The sequence below is a fragment of the Centrocercus urophasianus genome, unplaced genomic scaffold (assembly GCF_019232065.1).
Source record: "Centrocercus urophasianus isolate 14NV4802_14NV808 unplaced genomic scaffold, USGS_Curo_1.0 seq_84, whole genome shotgun sequence".
NCBI classification, from domain to species: Eukaryota; Metazoa; Chordata; class Aves; order Galliformes; family Phasianidae; genus Centrocercus; species Centrocercus urophasianus.
Window position 1 is genome coordinate 1 of NW_024885466.1, and position 11,011 is coordinate 11,011.

Consider the following 11,011-nt stretch of genomic DNA (forward strand, 5'->3'; position numbering starts at 1 on the left):
TGGGGGGGAAAGTTCCTATGTCTGTGAGAGAGCTGTGTTTCCGGGAGAAACTGTCTTCTTTAGCCAGAAAAGATCACATATTTGTGAGTAAGCTGGTATTTCTGGGAGGAAATATCATGTTTTTGTTGGAAAATGTCACATTTGCTACTGTCACGTAGTATTTTGTGGATGAAACATGAAGCATACCTAAGAAAACCTGTATTTCTGGTAGAAAACGTCATCTCTTTGGGGAGAAGACTGGTATTTCAGGGAGAAAAGATCCTTGTTTGGGGAGAAAGTGTCCTATTTTTTGATGGAAAAGTGCTACTTGTGGGAGAAAACGCCATGTATTTGGGTGAAGGGTGGGATTTCTGGGAGGAAATACCGCATGTTTGGAAGAAAGTGTCCTCTTTCAGATTGAAATGTGATACTTGTGGTCGAAACTGTCCTACGTTTGGGCGAAAACTGGTATTTCTGGGAGATAATGTCATTTTATTGGAGCAAGCCATTATTTTGGGGAGAGAATGTCTTATTTTTGGAAGATAATGCCATACCTGGGGGAGGGGGAACTGGCATTTCTGGGAGAAAATGTCATCTTTTGGGGAGAAGATGTCACATTGAGGATTGTCGTATTGTCGTATTGTTTGGAGAAGGCCTGAGGTATTTCTAAGAGAAGTGGTATTCCCAGGAGACAGTATCATATTTTGGGGGAGTGGGGGAGGGGTCATCATCAATTTGGGAGAAAGCTGGTATTTCTGGGAGAAAACATCCTCTATTGAAGAGCCAAGGGGTATTTCCGGCAGGAAATGTCCCACATTTGGGAGTCAAGTGGCATTTCTGTGATAAATGCCGTATTGTTGGGAGTAAGTGTCATATGAAGGTGTGCAAAGTAGTCTACTAGGGAGGAAATTGGAGGTATTCCTTTGAAAGCTGGTATTTCAGGGAGAAAACGTCTTCTTTCTGGGGGGAAATGTCATCTGTTTGAGAGAATGCCGATAAGTCTGGAAGAAGATCTATTTTTGGAGGAAACTGTAATATTAGGGAGAGAAAAGTGGTATTGCTGGTCAAAGATGTCTTAGAGTTGGGATAACGCTGGTGTTTCTGGGAGAAAATATCCAAACTATTTTGGATGCAAATGTGGTCTTTAGGGTTGAAATGTGGTATTTCTGGGAGGAAATGGAATATGCATGAGAGAAAACTGTTCCTTTGGGGAGAATGTATCCTATTTTTGGCGGAAAATGTCCTATTGAACAGTTTAAGTCTGCATTTTTTGGAGAAAATGTAAGTTATTATCAAGAAAACTGGTATTTCTTGGAGATTATCACATATTTGGTTGGAAAATGTGGTATATTTGAGAGAATGCTAGTATTTCTGGGAGAGTGTAGCATATATTTTTAAGAGAACACGGAGTACTGAGAGGAAATGTCATCATTTTTTGGTGAAAAAAACATATTTAGGGGAATAGAATCGTGTTTCTGGAAGAAAAAGTGAGAAAACTGGTATTTCTGGGAGAAAATGTCATACATGAGGGAGAAGAACAGTATTTCTGTGAATGAATGCCATCAAGAATTTCTGCATTTTTCTTTTTCTTTTTCTTTTTTTTCCATGAGTGATTTGGATCAAACTTGCCAAAGATATCAGAAACTCCAAGAAACTGAGCCAGATGCAAAAGTTGATAACCCGAATGCATTGCAACTCAAACCTCTTTCTACTAAGCCTTCTTCAGACAGTATGAATTCCAAGAAGGTTGCCTGAAACTTATCAGTTGAGGAGCTGCCTACTGATGCAATGAGGAAAGTAGAACAAAAGTACATGCTTGATTGAGACTGTACTCAATCAGTCAATCTTACAGCCTCACACCACATCTACAAGACTATCTGCAAGATGAAAAAACAGCCAAACCAAAAACAAAGATACATTTAGTCTTTTCTCAGGTAAGAACCAGTAGTAGGTCGGTAGGTAAGACTGTAAGAACAAGTTAGATGGGTAGTAATACTTTTCCATGATATTTCAACGTATTTACATGAGATTTTCATTCATACATAGGTTAAGAATTTCCTGAGACAAAAGTTTCCCGGATATTTATTCCATTGCTTTCCCTCCTTCTCCTTCAAGAAATTCCCCAATTTAATTGCGTTCAGGATGAGGAGCCACCTCTTCTTATTTATTCCAAAGCTGTCACTTTCTAGTTATTTCATAGCTACCATTGTCTAGTTTTATTTGACACACCACAGTTCTGGTGTTGGAAAATACAGTGAACCATAATTTCCTATTGATCTTTTCTAAATTATTTGTGTTTTAAATAGAGCTCTATAATATTGCATTTAAACCATGTATTTTGCAAGCTGAAAAGTCCTTTATTAACTGCTTGTGAAGACATCCTGTAGGGAACTTGCTTTATCAGGGGGCTTGGAGCAGATGGGCTCCAGAAGTCCCTTTTCAAACCCTACCATTCTGTAATTTTATAATTCTTTGGCCTTTATTCGTTCCAGTTTTTTGGTGTTTTTTGTTTGTTTGTTTGTTTGTTTGCTTGTTTTTTATCGGTATTATTTCCAGTTCTATTATGTCTTTCTGGAGTGGAGATCAGAAATCCAGGCATTGTATTCAAAAGGGATGGGATCCATCTCGAGTTAGTTAAGTCACCTAAAGATGTTTTTATCCTTATTACTCTACTAATTATTCAGAATAATTCAACTACGTTTCTGACATGATAGAGCAGAGTGGATATTTTCATGGAATTACCTAAAGTAAGCCAAGACCACATTTCCCAGTAGTCATACTTAGCGTTTGGTCCTTTATAATTCATGCCAAGACAGGCTGTCTCCCTTTGCCTTACTTCAGTTTTACTTACAATGAATTTCACCTGTTGCTTAGTTATCTGGCCTATTTCTTTACAATTGCTCCTGTAGATCTTGGCTCCAGTTTTCATTAGTCACAGAATCTAAATGCAAGGTGTAAGATCGTTTGTACTCCAAATAGATGACTCTATTGTTGCTTAAATTGTCATACACTGCAAATGCAAATAAATGTAACTGAAAATTTAATAGATAAAAGATGGAGGGCTAAGTTGAACTCATGTCTGTGGCAGAAAATTTGCATAGGTACAGATTGTTATCCTCTTCCTGTTTCCTTTCCAAGAGAAGAGAAATTGGAATATTGATGTGTTGTGAGAGTGACAGCATGTGTGCTGCTGCTGTCCAGGGAGAGTGAATCTCGCAGTGCTCAGATTCCTTCCAGTCCAGTGATTCCTCCACATGGAACAGTGTCAGACTTGAATAAAAAGGGGTTTTTGGTGGTGGTGGTGGTAAGGAGAAATAGGGAAGGGAAGGGAAGGGAAGGGAAGGGAAGGGAAGGGAAGGGAAGGGAGCACTGAAGTAACAGTGGGAGAGCTAAATGAAAAAGAATACAAGGAAAACCAACATGGAATGTTTTAGCAGGGAGCAAATTTTGTTGTTGTAGAGGGAAAATTGCATAAAAGTGGGCACCAATGCCAAGGTGCTTCTATCCACTGTGCTCATAAGAAAACATTCTTCTGTAAATGATTAAGGCCTCCCGTTCAAGACATTTTATCTACACCCGTAGTAAACAGTAAAAGATTGCCATCCAGGTTGACAGAAAAAAATCATAATCCTTGCTATGCTTGAAGATGTGATAAAAAGGCCATTTCCATTGCTTCTTCACTAGAAACCAAATGACAAACAAACAAACTGTCTCCAAGGAGGACATCTCTCTTGCCTCCAAAGTCTGAAAGATTCCCAAAGATAGTTGAAAGCTACATGGTTGTCCAAACTGCCTTTCCACACTGAATTGCCCATATTTGCCTGTGAAATTATGGAAGGTCCTTTAAGCCATTGTTTTGTCAAATCAGGGATCTGCAAGGAAAAATAAATCTTACTAAATTTTGAAATTACCAATGTTATTGCAGGTCTTTAAAAGGTCAAAAGAACAGACATGGAAAAAAGCATTTCAAAGTGAATTCATCAACAAAAGCAGTGTGTGCTGGTGACAGTTGTGAAATACATGTGCATTTTTACTGAATCACTGGCTGTGATTCAGCAGTTCCCATACAATGTACAACCAAAAAAGTGATATGAATTACAACTTTTCTGGGCAGCCTGTTCCAGTTCTGCAGCCTGTTCACCACTCTCTCAATGAAATAGTTGCCTGACATCTAATATGAACCTCCCTTCTTTTAGTTTAAAACGGTTCCCCATTGCTCTATCACTGTTCATCCATGTGAAATTTGAATTCCACTCCTGCTAATAAGCTCCATTTAAGTATTGGAAGGCCACAACGAAGTCTGCCCTCAGCCTTTTCTTCTCTGGGTTGAAAAGCCAAGCTCCCTCAGCCTTTCTTTGTAGGAGTGGTGCTCCATCCCTCTGATTGCCTTCATGGCCCTCCTCGGGACCCATTTCAAAAGCTCTACATCTTCTCTTTGTGGAGGGTCTCAGGCCTGAAGACAATATTCCAGATGGAACCTCACAAGGACAAAACGGGGGGAACAATCACCTTCCTTGCACTGCTGGCCATCTCTCCTTTGATGCAGCCCAGGATATTGTTGGCCTTCCAGGCCTTAAGTACAAATTGCTGGCTCAGGTTTTCTTTTCCATCTACCAGGACCCCTAAGTCCTTCTCAGTAGGGCTGCTCTCAAAGAGTTCTCCCAGTCTGTATGTGCGTCTGGGACTGCAACAGACCAAGTGCAACACTTCGCATTTGATCTTGCTGAACATCATTACTTTCTTGTGGGAAAAATTTTCAAGCCTGTTCAAATCCTTCCAGGTGGCATCGCTTTCTTCTGTTATATCACCTGTACCACTTAATTTGATGTTGTCTGCAAACTTGCTGAGGGTGCACTTGATCCCATCATCTATGTCTATTAATCAAGTTGTTAAAGAGCACTACTCCCAAGAGATACTACTGGAAGTCGCTACTCCTCACCAGCCTCCACCTGTTGACCACAACCCACAGGCTGTGACTTTTGAATCAATTCCTTATCCACCAAATGACAGCAAGGTGTGGAATTCGTAGCAAACGCTGAAGCAAAATGTGGTGTTCTTACTGCAGTAAGTGATGAGTTTGTAACCAGACGGGAAACCACTGGCAAAAGTGAGGAGGTTTGCTTTGTTAAACGTTTGCAATCTAGTATAGGAAAACAGGTAGGCATACACAGATTGTTGTACATGCCAAATTAATCCAAACCTTGACTAGGCATGATTTACTAAAACAACAGTGCCACAGCCCATATACAAAGGTCTGGGCGCTCAGCTACAGAGGGCAGCAGTAACCTTCCCACTGAAATGTGGCAGGTCTCCCAGTAAAGAAATACTCATGGCTGGACTGTGCATGCCCTTCAAGGCTCAAACAGGCTCAGAAGATCTTGAGAGGATCTTAAGTAAAATTGCACCCAAGTGAACTAGGAGAGCATGAGGGTTTCTGCCTCCAAGGAAACAGACACAACTTACATGCCCAATGCTTACACATTTTCTTGTCTTACAATGCTTACACTCCTCTTGTCTGGCCACCTTGTGACAATATGCCCTGTTTAGTGTTTATTTCTTACATTTGTATTATTCGTTGAGTAATAGCTTCCAGCATGTGCGCCCAAGCAGAGAGCAGTTATTGAGTGAGGTGGTCAGAAGGGCAGCAGCTCCTGGCTGGCCACGTGCAGGGGTTTCTCAGCCATGTTTGCCAGCGAGGTGTGAGCACAGCTCCTGGGGGTAATTTTTGGTCACAGAGCCCTGCAGTGCCCGGAACAAAGCCAGCAGCCCGGCCCTACAGAGACCCATGCCAGGTGGGGCTGGGGCTGCAGCAGCCCTGCCTCTTCCCAGTCCTAGCAAACAGCAAGTCAGTCCAACAGCTCTGCTTACAGGAGAACCCGAATTTACTTCAGACACGTGGTTCTGGAATCTGGAAAACCCTGATGTCTCCAGGTGCAGGCAGTACTGGCAAGCATTGACATCAGATGGTTTATACACCTGAGCTGCCTAACAGGAAAGGAGCAGTGCCATTGTGTGCCTACACTGAGCCCATCAGGCAGTTGTAAGGTAGTTGAGTCCTCGGAGTCCAAAGTGAGTGGAAATTTGCTACGACACTCCATGCGTGGTTAAGGTAACTTAGTTTCAGCAAGTTTTGCATTAGTAATAATGAAAAAAAAAAACACCACCCAAACAGTTACGATAGGTGCTGCAAAAGAAACTCCTCTTCATCTTTTGGATGGTGTATAATCAATAGATATCAAGACGCTATAATCACAATATAATTGTATAATCAATAGATATCAAGATGTTATAATCACAATACAATCAAGAGAGTTAGACAAAGTAGACAACGATCACAAAAAGAGAATAGGTGGAAGAGCTTACTCTTCAGCTGAGCTCACCACAAAACACCTAGAGAGGTGATCTCCAGAAGAGATCCTTCCCCTCTGGTAGCCAGCTCTTAAATAGGTCTAGAAGGGGTGGAGCCAGGCTCCCCCCCTTCCAGCAGCACAGGTGAATTGCCTTCACCCGTGCTCCTCTGGCTGACTCATGGCTAGCCTCAGGTGATTAATCAGAGGTTCAGGCCGTGACCCAGCAGTTCCCATACAGATGGAAAGTCAATGACTGTGTGCAATTTCCCCTGTAAAGGTGCGGGGCCCTCTTCCACTCCACTGTCTCTGCTGTCTGGCACAACGGGAGAGCTGCTGTGGCCTCGTGTCTGTGCCTGTGCCTCCTCCAGGGTGAGCAGCTTTGTGGGAGGAAAAGAAACCCACAGGGACTCGGGCCACAATTAAGAACTGTGTCCTGTAAAGCAAAAGCACAGATCAGAGGAGGATCAGCAAGTAGCAGCACAGCCATCACAGCTCTGGGGGAGGTGCTGTGTTTTTCTAAGGCTTGGTTATCCTAGCTACTGCAGGATGATGTCAAAACAACCATTTTGTCACAGGTACGTTTATGGCAAAGGACAGACATACTCATAAGTGAGAGCAGCTTACTGTATTTAAGCAAGCAAACAAAACTCCTAAAAAGTGAGGACAAGTCAGTCAGAAACCTTCACTGCCATACTTGAATCAATCTTCGTCTGCAGGCAAAATATTGTCATGGTAACGACAGTTTTCTTCTTATGAGGTCTGGGTTTGCTCTCAGCATCCAGCAACAGGAAACGCTGCACACGACTGCAGCAGCTGCAACCCAGCGTGTAGGTGGACACAGAGAACTGAATCTGGCCGTGTCTTGCTCTCGGCCTGCTTACAGCCTATGCTTGTTTTTGCAGACAAACATTTAGATTTCTACCACAGTAGCCCACAGTGCCAGCTGCCAGGATCTCTGAAGCCTCTCAGTGCAGGGCAGTGCAGGTGAGCGCGAGGAGTCTGCTCTAAGAGCTGTCCCTGTTCGTCCTTTGTGTGCTCACAGGGGCTGCCTTGCCAGAGCAGTATTGCCAAGCTTAGCTGATCCTCTGTGACATCCCCTGACCCTTCTGCTTGTGGGAAAGCAGACAATGTGAACGTCTGAATCATTAAACAACTGGCCAAGGTGATATGCTCCGTTCTACAGCCTGGATCATCACATGGCTCAGGTGCTTTGCATGTCCATCTTTCCCTGGCAGAGCTCAGCCTGCTGTGGGCTGTTCCTGTTCAATCAAGCTTACCCCTGCATCCTGCTGACATAAAAACTGCCTTCCAGTAGGAACAAAAGCTGCACTTACAGCAACTGTGCTATAAAAAGAAGAGCAACACTTGTATCAAATGGCAAGCAGCAAATATTCTGGAAAAGCAGTTATCTATACTCCACCAGTGGCAATAACTGCAGTGACTGCAAATCTCATTGGAAGGTCGGGGTACCAAAGCAGATGGAACAAACTTAGCGCTCCTTTGGAATAATAATTGTTTGTGCTCTTCACACTTACTTAACAAGCAGAGGAAACTTTCTTCCTGGTGCAACTCTCTTTCTTTCCACTGGACCAGGTGCACTTATGGTCTTAGCAGTCACTCAAGGACAGCTGTAGGTTCCAGGGCTGAGCACAAACACCGTGCAGTTATTTCCTCACTCTTAGCACCTAAGCTGTGGCTCATCCTAAAGCCTCTGCTGTGCAGGCACAACTCTGCTGTGCAGGCAGAACTGGGCAACAGTTCTTTAAATCTGCTGTTTGCCATTTGTCTTCTAAGATGCTTGTAAGGATCACGCATTGTGTTGTACTGCAAGACAGCTCAAGTGGGAAAGCACACAGAAGCATTGAAGAAAGTGATTTTAGAAGGAAAAGAGAGAGTAGGGAGAAAGATCTAAGTTACTCTGTGAAGCTTGTCAGTGTGTGGACCTAACAGCAGCAGCCAAACTTTCAGCTCTATGTTCTCGTAGAGCATCTCTGGCTTCCCAGAAAGATACTGGTAGCCACATTTGCCATATTCTTACATCAGTCCAGAAGTCTGTTGTCTCCTCAACAGTAAAAGCATATGTCAAGTATCTTGGTGAAGATCTGGATTTGATCAAGGTGTCTGATCAAGGTAAAGCTAATGGAGGAAGATGCTCACCTGCTCCATCTCCAAAGAACGGGCTGGATTTGGAGTGGAAGAGAACATCTGAGTGGTTCAAGATGAATTCCACAACGGCCGGCTGCATCTGCACCTCCATGAAGGCAGCTCTTCTGCTGATGCAGGCAGACTCACTCTGCTGTGACCTGAAGAAAAAACAGATGAAGTAAAACTGCCACAGACAAAAGACTGGGAAGGCAACTCTGGCTGTGCAAAATACGTTGATTTTGGAGGGGAGGGTCTACAAAGGCTGCGTGTGTTTATTTTGAGGCTTCTTTTCAACACTGTTTGCAAGATGTCAAGCATGAGTCCACTCTGATGTTCTTTTCTTATCTGGCCTCACATCCTGCTTTCCTGCATTGCTATACAATGGGTAACCCTTATCTTGTCCTCTCTTAAGTCACGCAAGCAGGAGAGCACACAGAAAGCAGCTTACATCTTTTACGCCCTATAACTCGACACTTATCTCTTTCTCCCCTGCTTCCTCATTGGCTGAGTACTTCAGGTTCACAATGTTCCCGACGCTCAACTAAACCTATGGATACTGGATGAACATCAATTATTGCTGGCTAAGCATATATCGCTAATTAGTTAACTTCTCACACTTGCTCACTCAACACTCAGTCCTTGTTTCTGGACTTCTGCTCGTCCCTGCATAGAGATAAGCTTGGAAGGAGGACAAGGGGGAGTATCTTGATGCCTGCCTGTTGCATCCCAACCTACCCACAGAGCCAGGCAAGCCAGCCTTGCGTAGAGGCCCTGGCTTCTTTGATGTTTGTTAAGTCTGTTTTTCTTTTGCTGAGGGTCTCTTATCCAAACAAAATAGCCCTACAATATGATTACTAGTCCATAATACTATACCTACACTATTTGGAACATTTAAGAGCTATTGCAGTTTTGCAAGCAAGAATTAATCACACAATTCAGCAACTGTATTTCTAAAGTAGGTTACTAACATATATGGTATTTCTACTTTTTCACATCAGCTATTTCTAAGGACAAGTTACTAAACACAAGTACATTGTGCTCTGCTTCTTCAGATCAATTCCCTCCTCTTAATATTTAATGCAGGAACAACATTCCATTCCTACAGCCTTTAGCAGGGATGTCTCTTGATGTCACACCTGCACAGAGATCCTTTCCACCTTGATGTCAAGACACCTTGCTGGTACGGATCCTCGGTAAGCGACTAATAGTTTGGTTTGGAATTTGTCAGCTTTACTAAGGGTACATCTATCTATCTGTCTAGGATCCCTTAGACGCAAACTGTCTGGGACTAGGAGTGGATCCAGCCGTGCTGAGGAACCTTACCTCTGTGCATTGAAGAGTTCACACAGCAATGGGGTTGGCTCTGATCCTCATGACACAGCAGGAGAGCGTCCTGTAGATGTGTTACCCTGTCCTCTCTGTGGATAATCACCCAAAGAGAAAAACCCAGTGAGGCCACGGGCTACTCATCTCCAGCATCACATCCCGTTCAGACGTAAATAATTCTCACCTCATGGACTCAGAGCTTCCCCTTTAAACTGAAATCGGTCGGGTCTGCCGTACAGAACTCCAAAAGGACTCAAGCATTCCTTACATCTTGATTTTACCCTCATCCTTGTTGCCTGCTACCCGTGTAAGTTCTCCTCCTGCTGAATTTCAGCCACGTGCTTTCATCTGGCGATTTCCACGTGCCCCTTGTGCTCAACAGGCTGTGTGCAATTCCCAGCTGATGCCCACGGTGTGACCGAGCTGCCGCAGCACTCACAGCACCGAGCGCCCTTTGTCCAACGGCATCGCAGCAGGCGCCCGAATCGAGGTACGATGTCATTTCACAGTGCTTGTATACTCGCCCTGTTTGTGCTACAGGGAAAAGCCACCGACCGAGCTGAAGCAGCGTCTGCCAGCACCACGGCGTTCCCCGAGTTCTGACAAATACATTTGCCATCGCCCTGCCTCCACGGTATTTTTTTACACGAATATTGGATCCCTTAATTTCAAGGACTCACGACTTCCCTGCACGTGCGCAATATACGTAAATGAAGCATTTGCCAATTACCGAATTAGAAGAGTTTAGAACGTCAGAAGCTCCGTCCAGCCGCGGTGCAAACACGCCGCTTCCGCCCGGCAGCGTTCTCACATCCAACACGGCTCCTCGACGGCTTCACCCGCTCCTCAGCGCCACACCGCCGCTCTGAACTTGCCGTGCCCTTTCTCAAAATGGCTGCCGCCAGCTTCACCCCGCGGCCGCCTTGCCCGGATGACGGCCGGGTCGCGCGGTCACGTGACGGACGCGGAGGGCGGAGCGGTTCCAGGCGTCCGGTTTGTCTGCTCCTCCTGGCCGTGCCGTGCGGTCGGCCCTCGTGGGGTCCGGGCCTCCCGGGGACGGTGCCGCTTACGTGCGGGGCCGGTGGGTGCGGGCGGGGAGGGAGAGCCAGGGGAGGAGGGAGGGAGGGAGGGAGAGCCGGGGGAGGGGGGAGCGGGGAGCGGGGAGCGAGCGTCCTCCGAGCGGCGTTCTGTGCCGCAGTTCTTGTCCTCAG

General features: G+C 44.8%; 1 long non-coding RNA gene across 2 annotated transcripts; it reads right to left on the reverse strand.

Annotated features, from left to right (window-relative positions):
- Positions 1–6,492: 6,492 nt before the first annotated feature.
- Positions 6,493–10,720, reverse strand: LOC122171173. Of its 2 annotated transcripts, XR_006171925.1 has the most exons (5): positions 10,531–10,720; positions 9,985–10,334; positions 9,798–9,892; positions 8,487–8,632; positions 6,493–6,762 (listed from the first exon to the last, which is right to left on the reverse strand). It is a non-coding gene; the product is annotated as an uncharacterized LOC122171173 (long non-coding RNA). The 2 variants fall into 2 exon arrangements; XR_006171924.1 differs by having other exon boundaries at positions 9,985–10,712.
- Between the last annotated feature and the right edge of the window lie 291 nt (positions 10,721–11,011).